This window comes from Piliocolobus tephrosceles, chromosome 4 (assembly GCF_002776525.5).
Source record: "Piliocolobus tephrosceles isolate RC106 chromosome 4, ASM277652v3, whole genome shotgun sequence".
Classification (NCBI taxonomy): domain Eukaryota; kingdom Metazoa; phylum Chordata; class Mammalia; order Primates; family Cercopithecidae; genus Piliocolobus; species Piliocolobus tephrosceles.
The window spans coordinates 124,755,285-124,765,862 of record NC_045437.1 but is presented as its reverse complement, the minus strand read 5'-3'; the positions used below and the strand labels follow the sequence as shown (position 1 = coordinate 124,765,862).

The following is a 10,578-nucleotide window of genomic DNA, read 5'->3' as shown; positions in this document are numbered from 1 at the left end:
ATATACCTAAATTTAATTGAATATAGTAGATTCACCAATTTCTACCCTTGCCTTTACATGTTACTATTCTTAAAGGAATTTTTACCAGAGAGATGGTGTGAATGTGACACGATATTCTTACTATGCTGCTATTTGACTTTTTCCCCCGTGTTTTCATTATCCTAAATAAAACTTGAACTCTTAAGCACTTTCACAGTATTAGGTAGAACTCTATAATTCCATATGCAGTTAACAGTTCTGTCTTATGTAATCATGGAGTTAGAGATTCTGTTTCTAGTAGCTTAAAAAAAAAAAACTATTCTTTGCTGATCTCAATCAAACGTGTAGCAAAATAATGATTCTTAAATGATATAATAGATGTGCACTTTATTCCTCTGTAAAAGAATGTATCTAAGATAAGCAGTGTATTCAGTGATGCTACCCAAGTAACTGAATTGCCAATGAGTAGTTTAAAATGTCTTGTGGAAACAAAAAGAATACAGAAAAAATGATTAGTTATGACAGGATCCTCCATATTGAGATTGTCTTAGAGTACAAAGTATTGCGAAATGAGGTTGATTCTAGACTGAGCCTGCTCCCTAACTCTGACTAGACGAGGAGTTCATGCAATGTCTTAAAGCTTCAGTTTCCTCACATGTACAAGAAGAAGCGATTTTTCTTGTACTTTTTTTGTTAGCCAGCAGCTAGTCAAAAGCTACAGCTGTAATTTAGAACTTTGCTTCATTACACTTCTGTCTATGTATGTTGTTGTAATTTCTACATCAGAGGATATTAACCAATGAGTGCCCCCTGAGAAGCCTGCTTCGGTTACTTGATTATTATTTCAAAATGAGGAATGGTGAGTATGTTAGGTAGTAATAGAAGGAACAGATGATGCTCAGAAAAAAATGTGGCAAGGCACCTATGTGTAGGCCCTGAAGAGCTGCACATACTGTACATTAGCTAAGAGTCTTAATAAAAGAACAGAAGGAAGGGAAAATACAAAGTGAAGAATGAATTACTTAAGATTAAATAGTTTCTATTACAGAAATAGGCTGCATGTAGAGCTAATGGCAGGCATTTTCTACAGACAGATGGAATGCTCTCATCTCCCAATAGTATTGATATGAAGTCTCTGTTAAGATTCATTTTTCCTGAAACATTTGCATATAAATATAAACATCATTACTAGGGGCTAATTGCCCTGTAGGAACTAAAATGTGGGAATTAGCATCTTTAGTTGCTTTTATTATTATTTTTTAAAGTATCTCTAACACGCATCATATTTGGTACTGCATGGCTGCAACAGATAATTACCACCATTAAGAATCTCAAACGCAAAATCAAAACCATTTGGAATGGCTTCCAGGGCAACCCAGCACAGTGAGTAGCCACCAAAATGAGTATATGAGGTTTGTGTTCATGCATATTTATAAGAGTACTTAATTCGACATTCATAGTAGGGGGCTTTTGAAAGCTTGTCAAAAGAGCAGTCCCAAAACAAGACCAAACATCAAAGGTAAGAAGATACAGTACATCTCGCTCCCACACACATACGAATATTGCTTGCAGGAGGCAATGAATAACACCAAAGGAATTATTTATTCTAACTACTCAGAAGAGACGGTAATTTCTACGAAGATGTAAACCACAACCCTTTGCCTTTATCATTCATCTTATTGATCAGAAAGGTCAAGAGTATAAGTTATTCAAAGGATGGATCATAGGCAACAATTCTGGATAAATGGACATGTAGATTTGTGTGATTAATGCCTCTTGCTTGTGCAGAATATGAGGAAGAGTTTGAAGGCATGTCCTAAGGACAGAAAAAAGGAAAGTCTTTGAAAGAATACCAACATGGCTAAGACGCTGACTATAGCTGAAACACTGCCCATTTTGTGGGTGAGTTTGTATGTTCAGTATGTAGGTGCTGCCTTGCTCAAGTGTTGTGTTCAGAGGCGATCTTGCTGACACTTATGCTTTTCAAAACCATTTCCATGACATTCAGCAAATGTTTGTTCTGGTGGAACAAATCTGTTAAATTATAGATTAGAAACAGTACAAAGAAACCTTTACAAATGTTTCAGTTTCAGTTTTGCACAAAGCAAACAGCATTATATTTAAATGCAACAATCCTTGTTAGAATAAAACATCTACATAACAGGGTACTATGCTCGATTTATAATTCTCTTCTCCACTTTGCTTTGGGGGCAGAGATGCCTGAAGTTCTGAAAGCTGCAGTATTGAGGATCACCTCTCATCAGTTCCTTTCAAAAGTCCATATCTACAATCCACTTCTGCTTTCTTGCCATTTCCCTGTCTTTCCCAGCTTTCTTTCCTTAGTTTCCTTCCCTACCCTCTTGACTCTCCATTGTTTCTAGGAATGGTCTAAATGCAAAATAATGACCCTTTTCCTATAATGGTGATCCCACATTATTTAATGGGCATTTAGTTCTATAGAATCCTCTGTTAACACCTTCACTCATTATATTGAAAAAAATATTGGAGAATGGCACATAGGTTTTTTTAAAAATTTTGAGAATAATGTAATGTGTTGACTTTAAGATACAACTATATTCTATATAAGATCCAACTCTATATGTCAATATTTTAAATAAACGGATCCTTACAAGACCAAAATAAACCACAGGCCATGAGCCATGAGGTTGGTTTTCCCTTTTTCCTTTTTTTTTTTGTTTAAACAAATGTGCACAGTGATGTTTCAACAAATAAGACAAGTGCCATGAATGTAAAGGCTGCAGTTTGCATTATACCACATTTAGAACCCAGGGAAGGTGAATTAGACAGAGGGTGGTAGTCATTCTCTCATTAAACAATCAGGTAACTTCACGACAACTTGATTTGCAGCATGAAAAGTGTCCATTTAAGTTTCTTTTTTCTTGGTGATCAGAGGTCTCACAGTGTCTCCAGTCTCTTCATTGTGTTTTGTGTGAGACCCATCACAGAATGGAAACTTTCTGGACCTCCAACAATGGCAGTATTATACAGCTTTATCTCCCAAATCCTCCATGTCAAAAGCATGTATTATCTTGGGGTTGTCTTTCTGGATGTGAAGATTTATCATAGCTTTATTTTGATGATCTTTAACATAAAACCTTTTGTAAACTAGATAATCAGTTGCAGCTGTCCCGGCAGCAGTGGTAGGTGCTGTGATTCATTCAACTCATCCGCTGGAACTGGTAAACAGACTCATGGCGCCCACACTTGCAAGGCATGTGCACTAGGATACAGAGCACCAGCACAGTAGTTTTAAAAGCATTCTGGGGATGGATGTCAGGGCACTCCTACCTTACCACAGGCTTTAAGGGAGCTGTTTATGGTCATACTTTAGATCCATAACTCAAACATTAACTCATTTTATAAAGAACAGGAAAGTTTAGCTTAGTAATTCTTTGACTGCTGAAGAAATGTTTACTTTTATGCCTACAAGTTGTTTTATGACAATCATTATTTTTAAAATTGCCAAGAATTTTTTTCTTTTCTTTTTTTTTGTATTTGCTTGTAGTTCTTAGTGACAATGATTAAATAAACAGATGATTTAGTTGAGGAAAGGTTTGTCAAAAAGATAACATTATCTACATTGCCAAAATGTATCAACATGCCGTAAAAGAGAAATATAACTTGAGTGACTAAGCATGCTTTAAAATGTATTTCATAATCTATTCTAAATATGTTGAAACATATTAAAAAGACATACATTGAACAATAGTACATACAAGTATATCCAGAGCGAGAATGAGCAGAAAACACAGAAACATAGACTTGTGTGCATGCCTATGAAGACAATATGTGCTGAAGTAAGAAAATAGCACAGACAGGGTGCGGTGGGGTCACACTTGTAATCCCAGCACTTTGGGAGGCCAAGGTAGGCGCATCACTGGAGGTCAGGAGTTCAAGACCAGCCTGGCCAATATGGCAAAGCCCTGTGTCTACTAAAAATACAAAAGAAAATTAGCTGGGCATGGTGGTTGGGAGCGTGTAGTCCCAGCTACTCTGGAGGCTGAGGCAAGGGAAAACACTTGAACATGGGAGGCGGAGCTTGCAGTGAGCCAAGATAGTGCCACTGCACTCCAGCCTGGGCGATAGAGTGAGACTCCATCTCAAAAGAAAGACAATATCACAAAGCTTTCACGAAATAATTATTAAATAAATGGAGTTATTGAGTGTTTTTTGGAGGGAGAAAAACATAGATTCACTTTGACATCATACAACAAAATAAAATCAAGAGGGAGACAAGCTAAAATCATAGACTAAAGGAGTCAACTTAGAGTAAATGTAAAGCTAAAATCTTATAAGAATGAAAAGACAATTTAGATAATTACTTTTTGTGATCTTTGGACTTCTAGGCATAAACAAACTTTTTAAGCATTCAAGCAACAGAGAGAAATCAAGGGAAAGATCAACCTATTTGAATTAAAATGTATAAACATTTATACATCAAAAAGTAATCATTAGCCAAATTAAATGACAAATAAACTAAGAAAATATTTTTCTAAAATTCCAAAATTAAAGATAAATTGTAAAAGAACCAATGTCTTTTTCTTTAAGGGTCAACATGGTAAATAGATCTCAAAGCATAACAACCTCAAAAGAATAATGAGCATATGAAAATAGTTTAACTTCAGTTACATAAGAGAGTGAAAATTAAAAATATTAAAGATTTCCTTTTTGTGTTTTTGTGTGGGTTTTTATTTTTGCTTTGTAGCATGGTAAATACATTAAAAGATGGAAATCCCTCCTTTGTGTAGAACAGATATAAGCAATCTCAGAGACAACTAGGGTGTATACAAATGAGTATCAAATTCCTGAAAAGCAGTTTTACTATCATAGAATGAGAGTTTGAAAATCTTTTAGAAAACATGTTACTGGTTCAAAACCAAATGCATTATCTGCATAAATGATCAGAAATGCAGAGAATTACTTATAAAAAATTGGCCATTACAACAAAAAATTAAGTATTTTTACCCTAAGCATTTTAAAAAATGTTCCTATTAGATAAAAGAGCAGGAACAACACAAACTGATATCTCTGTCTATGCACATTGATTAGAATTTGCCAGTCCCCAACCTTCATTTATAATCTGCCTTCAGCTTCCTAAGGTCTGTGTGTCACAGATATATATATATATATATATATATATATTTTTTTTTTTTTGAGACAAATGTCCATGTCCTCCAAATCATTCAATACAGGGGAAGACTAAAGGGCAACCAAGCTTTTTTGGTGGAAGATGATGGAGAAGACAGAGGAGCTTCAACCCCAGTTCACCTGGGAGCACTGCAACTTTAGCAATACAAAAGAAAGATACTTAGTGACTAATTACTGCATGCTTTTGTTCAGGTAGTATTTATTTATGCCCTATGAGTAGCACAGTGAGGTACCTCACTACAAACAGAATGATGAATCAAATTTGGACTAATCAAAAGCTTAGAGACTTGAATAGGAGACGTGTGTAGACACATGCCTGTTTGTGTACATATGTGTGCATATTATTGGAAGTTCAGATTTTTTTTTTTTTCTTTTGTGATGGAGTCTCACTGTGTTGCCAAGGCTGGAGTGCAGTGGCACGATCTCGGCTCACTGCAGCGTCTGCCTCCTGGGTTCAAGCAGTTCTCCCACCTCAGCCTCCCGAGTAGCTGGGATTACAAGCGTCTGCCACAACGCCTGGTTAATTTTTGTATTTTTAGTAGAGACTGGGTTTCACCATGTTGACCAGGCTGTTCTCAAACTCCTCACCTTAGGTGATCCACCTGCCTCGGCCTCCCAAAGTGCTAGGATTACAGGCATAAGCCACCACACCCGGCTGGAAGTTCAGAATCTTAAGGAAGGAAATGCCTAACAATGTTGACTTGCTGTCTTTTTTTGTTTTAACTGACTTTTTAAACTGACTTCCTCAGGATCCATTGTAGTTACCATACATTTCTATTTCCACAGTTATTATTTTCACAGATAACATCACCATGTTTACTTTTCTCAGGACAATCTTAATTTATTTGATTTACTGGTTTATTGTCTCCACACCAAGCACCTAGTCACTTTTTGGAAAGCAAGAAACACAAGGTAGAGGACATGTTTAGCTAGTTCACTGTCGAATACTCTCAATTCTTGGCACAGAGTGACTGTTCAATATATACTTGTTGAATGATGGATGCTTGTTTTTGTTATAGACTAAACTGTCTTTTACGTATAGGTAGGATTTGTGCATAGAGAAAGGGAAAGAATAAAAAGGGAAAAGTAAGAGCAAAGAAGGGAACTAGGTGAGCAGAGGCAGAGGTGGCATTTAAACTTAAAGTTTTTGAAGGAAAAGAGGAAGGTGAGGTAGAAAGTAAGTTTTACTGGGGGCCAGGCTCAGCTGGTGCTTTGGCATATTTTAATGATGTAGTTCTTGAGTCTTACAAGCATGAGTATCTTTAACTTTCTAAAATAATGTCAGATTATTTCTGAAAGTATTGGTGCCAATTTTCATTCTCATTTGCAGTATGCATATAAGAGCTATATTTACACACAATCTAACCAGTGCTTGGTACTGTCATACTTTTCAATTTGTGGCAATATAATGGGCAAAAACAGAAAGTATATTGTTTTCATCTTAATTTGCATATCCTTCCTTATAGTTGTTTATAGTATAGAACTTCTTTTTGCCATTTTTTAAATCCTCTGTATAATACCTGTTAATCATTTACCTGTTTAAAATGTTGACTTGCTGGACCTGACTTTGAATTTATTTTATTTATTTATTTTTTTCGAGTACCTGTAATTTTCAGTTTACTTTTGTAAATATATTCCAATATTGTGGCTTTTTATTCTTAAAGGGATCTTTTGAGCAGCATAAGGTTTTGTGCCTGTCCCTACTTCTGTAGTGCTGTATTGTCTTAATATGCTTGACATATTTTTTGTATGATATTTTATCAGTTTTGTTTGAGAATCTCTTTCTCTAAGGTCATGAAGATATTCTCCTATAGTTTTTGTAAAGTTTTATAGTTTTGACTTTTGAGATTTTAGAATTTTTATCTATCTAAAGTTGATTTGTCTGTATAGTAAGAAGTTTTGAAACAAATTTTATTTTTTGTAGTATGGGAAAATAAGAATGCTTATACAATTTATTTGAATTGATCTTCCTTTCCTCAGTGATGTACAATACTACCTGAACGATAAAGCAAATTCAGAATATCAATGGGTCAGTTCCTGGGGATTATCTTTAGTTGCATTAGCAGCATGATCACACTCTCTTAATGACTATAGTTTTTATAATTTTCTTCATTTCTGATGGGCCAAGTCTAGTCCTATTTGATTCTTTTTGTTTTAAAATGTCATACATACTTTTGGACTATTGCATTTCTGTATTAGGTTTTCTTGGTTGCATATCAATTTATTGGTTTAAAAGAACACCCATTTAGAAGAATTCTATAGGTCAGAATTCCAGCATGGCATGTCTTGGTTCCCTGCTTAAGGCTGACATCAAGGAAATAGCCAGGCTGAGTTCTCATTTGTAGCCTCTGGGGAAAAATCTTCCAGGCTAATACTTGTTGGTAGGAGTTATTTACTTGTGGTTCTGTAACTGAGGTTCTAATATCTTTGCATTCATAATCTGGTGATTGTTCTTAGTTCATAGTGGCTGTTTTCAGGTCTTTTCCACGTGAACTTCTAAAGTTATGAACAGTGTGTCAATTCCACTCTTGATTCAAATTTCCAGTTGCTTGTTCTGCTATTAGCCAAAATAAGTTTTGTGTTTTTAAAAGTGCTCTTAGGATTAGATTATATTCACTTTTTTGATGGACCCAGAGCAACTGATTAGTGACTTCAATTACATCTTCAGAATCCACTTCTTTGGGTAACCCAATCATAGGCATGGTATCTCATCATATTGTAGTCCCAGGAACTAAAGCAGGAAAACAAAACTTGGGGAGACATCTTTAGAATTCTGTCTATCCTAACTTTGTATACATTTAGAAATAGATTGTCAATTTCTTTATAAACATTCCTGTGATATTTTAAATCAAATTGTAGAAAGTTTAGAAAACAACTGTAAAACTTTGGCATCTTTATACTATTGAGTCTTCTAATTCATACATATTATATATTTTCATTTGATCTTTTTATATTTTATTGACACATAATATACATATTTGGGGGGTACATATACTTTAATATATTCATGCAATCTGTAACTATTAAATCAGTGTAACTGGAATAGTCATCAAATTAAATATCTGTATTTTCCTTATGTAAGAAACATTAAAATTATCTTCTAGCTATTTTGAAATATACAATAGATTATTTTAAACTATTTTCACTCTACTGATCTACCAAACACTAAGTCTTATTTCTTCTGTCAAACTGTATATTTGTACCTGTACCCATTAATCACCTTCTCTTTACTCCCTTCTTCCCCTACCCTTCCTGTCCTCTGATAACCATTCTACTCTCTAGCTTCATGAGATCTGCTTTTTTAAGCTCCTACGTGAGTAAGAACATGTGGTACTGGTTTTTCTGTGCCTATTTAACTTTATATAATAACCTCTCATTCCAGCCACATTGCTGCAAATGACAAGATATTCTTTCTTAATGGCTGAATAATTCATTGTGTATATATACCACATTTTCTTTCTTTATTCATTGGTGGACACTTCACCAATGAAGGTTAATTTCATGCTTTGGCTATTGTGAATATGACTTCAATAAACATGGGAGCACAATTTTTTTTACTTTTTGTATATTGAATTCCTTTATTTTGGATACATACTCTGGAGTGAAATTGCTGGATCATATGGTAGGTCTAATTTTACTTTTTCAGGAACTTCCATACTATACTTAATAGTAGCTGTACTAAGTTACATTCCCAACAGTGTATGAGGGTACCCCTTTCTCAACATCCTTGCCAGCATCTGTTATTCCCTGTCTTTTTTATAAAGGCCATTTTAACTGAAATGAGATGATATCTCATGTCATTTGAATTTGCATTTTTCATGTGATTACGATGTTGAACATTTTATTATATGCATTTTGGCCATTTGTATGCATTTGGTTTGTATGTTTTTTTGGAGACAGTTTTGCTCTTGTCGCCCAGGCTGGAGGGCAGTGGCATGGTGCTATCTCAGCTCGCTGCAACCTCTGCCTCCTGGGTTCAAGCAATTCTCCTGCCTTAGCCTCCCGAGTAGCTGGGATTACAGGCACGTACTACCACACCCAGCTACCCAACTAATTTTTGTATTATTAGCAGAGATGGGGTTTAACCATTTTGGCAGGCTGGTCTTGAACTCCTGACCTCAGGTGATCCACCGCCCCCCCCCCCGCCCAGTCTCCCAAAGTGATGGGGTTACAAGTGTGAGCCTCCACGCCTGGCTGTATGTCCTCTTTTAAGAGAGATCTATTCAGAACTTTTGCCCATTTTTCAATTGGATGTTTTTGTTATTGATGTATTTGAGCTCCTTATATATTCTGCATATTAGCTTCTTATATAAATGGTTTGCAAATATTTTCTCCCATTAAACAGAGTTGTCTCTTCACTCTGCTGAGTGTTTTGTTTGCCGTGAAGGAGCTTTTTAGTTTGATATAGTCCCATTTACGTATTTTTTTTGTTGCCTGTACTTTTAAAGCCTTATCAATAAAATCTTCGCTTAGACCAATTTTCTAAAGCATTTTCTGTATATTTTCTTCTGGACATTTCAAAGTTGAGATTTCCTATTTAAGACTTTAACCTACTTTCATTTGTTTGATTTCTGTACATGGTGAGAGATAGGAATCTAGTTTCATTCTTTTGCATATGGTTATCCAGTTTTCTCAGCACCACTTATTGAAGAAGCGGTTCTTTCCCTTTTGTAAGTTCTTGGTGCCTTTGTTAAAAACAAGTTTGACCGTAAATATATGGATTTATATTTGGGTTCTCTAATTTGTTCCATTGATCTATGTGTCTGTTTTCATTTCAGTACCATGCTGGTTCAGTTACTATAGTGTTTTTGTATTATTTGAAGTTAGGTAGTGTAATTCCTGAAGCTTTGTTCTTTTTTTCTCAGTGTTGCTTTTGCTATTTGGGATCTTTTTTGGTGGTTTCATGCACATTTTCAAATTGTTTTTCCCATTTCTCTGAAGAATATTATTAGTATTTTGTTAGGGATTACATTAAATCTACACTTTGGGGTATAATTTTCATTTTCACTAACAATATTATCCCAATTCATAAGCATGATATACCCTTCTATTTTTGTGTGTCCTCTTCATTTTATTTCATCTGTGTTTTATTGTTTTTCTAGTATAAATCTTTTACTTATTTAGCTAAATTGAGTTTTATGTATTTTAAATTATTTGTAGCTATTGTAAATGGGATTACTTTCTTGATTCCTTTATCAGATTGTTTGCTGTTGGCATATATAAATGCTACTCTTTTTCATATGTTGATTTTGTATTCTGCAAATTTACCAAATTTGTTTATCATTCGAACAGGTTGTTTTGGAGGAGATTTTGGGTTCCTCTAAAAGCATAAGATCATGTCATCTATGAACAAGACGAATTTCACTTCTTTTTTTTACCAATTGGGATGCCCTTTATTTCTTTCTCTTACCTAGTTGGCCTGAATTTGCA

The 10,578-nt window shown here is 34.9% G+C and overlaps 1 pseudogene; it reads right to left on the bottom strand.

Moving 5' to 3' along the window:
* Nucleotides 1-2,863: 2,863 nt before the first annotated feature.
* LOC111547127 lies at nt 2,864-3,193 on the bottom strand (annotated as a pseudogene).
* Nucleotides 3,194-10,578: the final 7,385 nt, after the last annotated feature.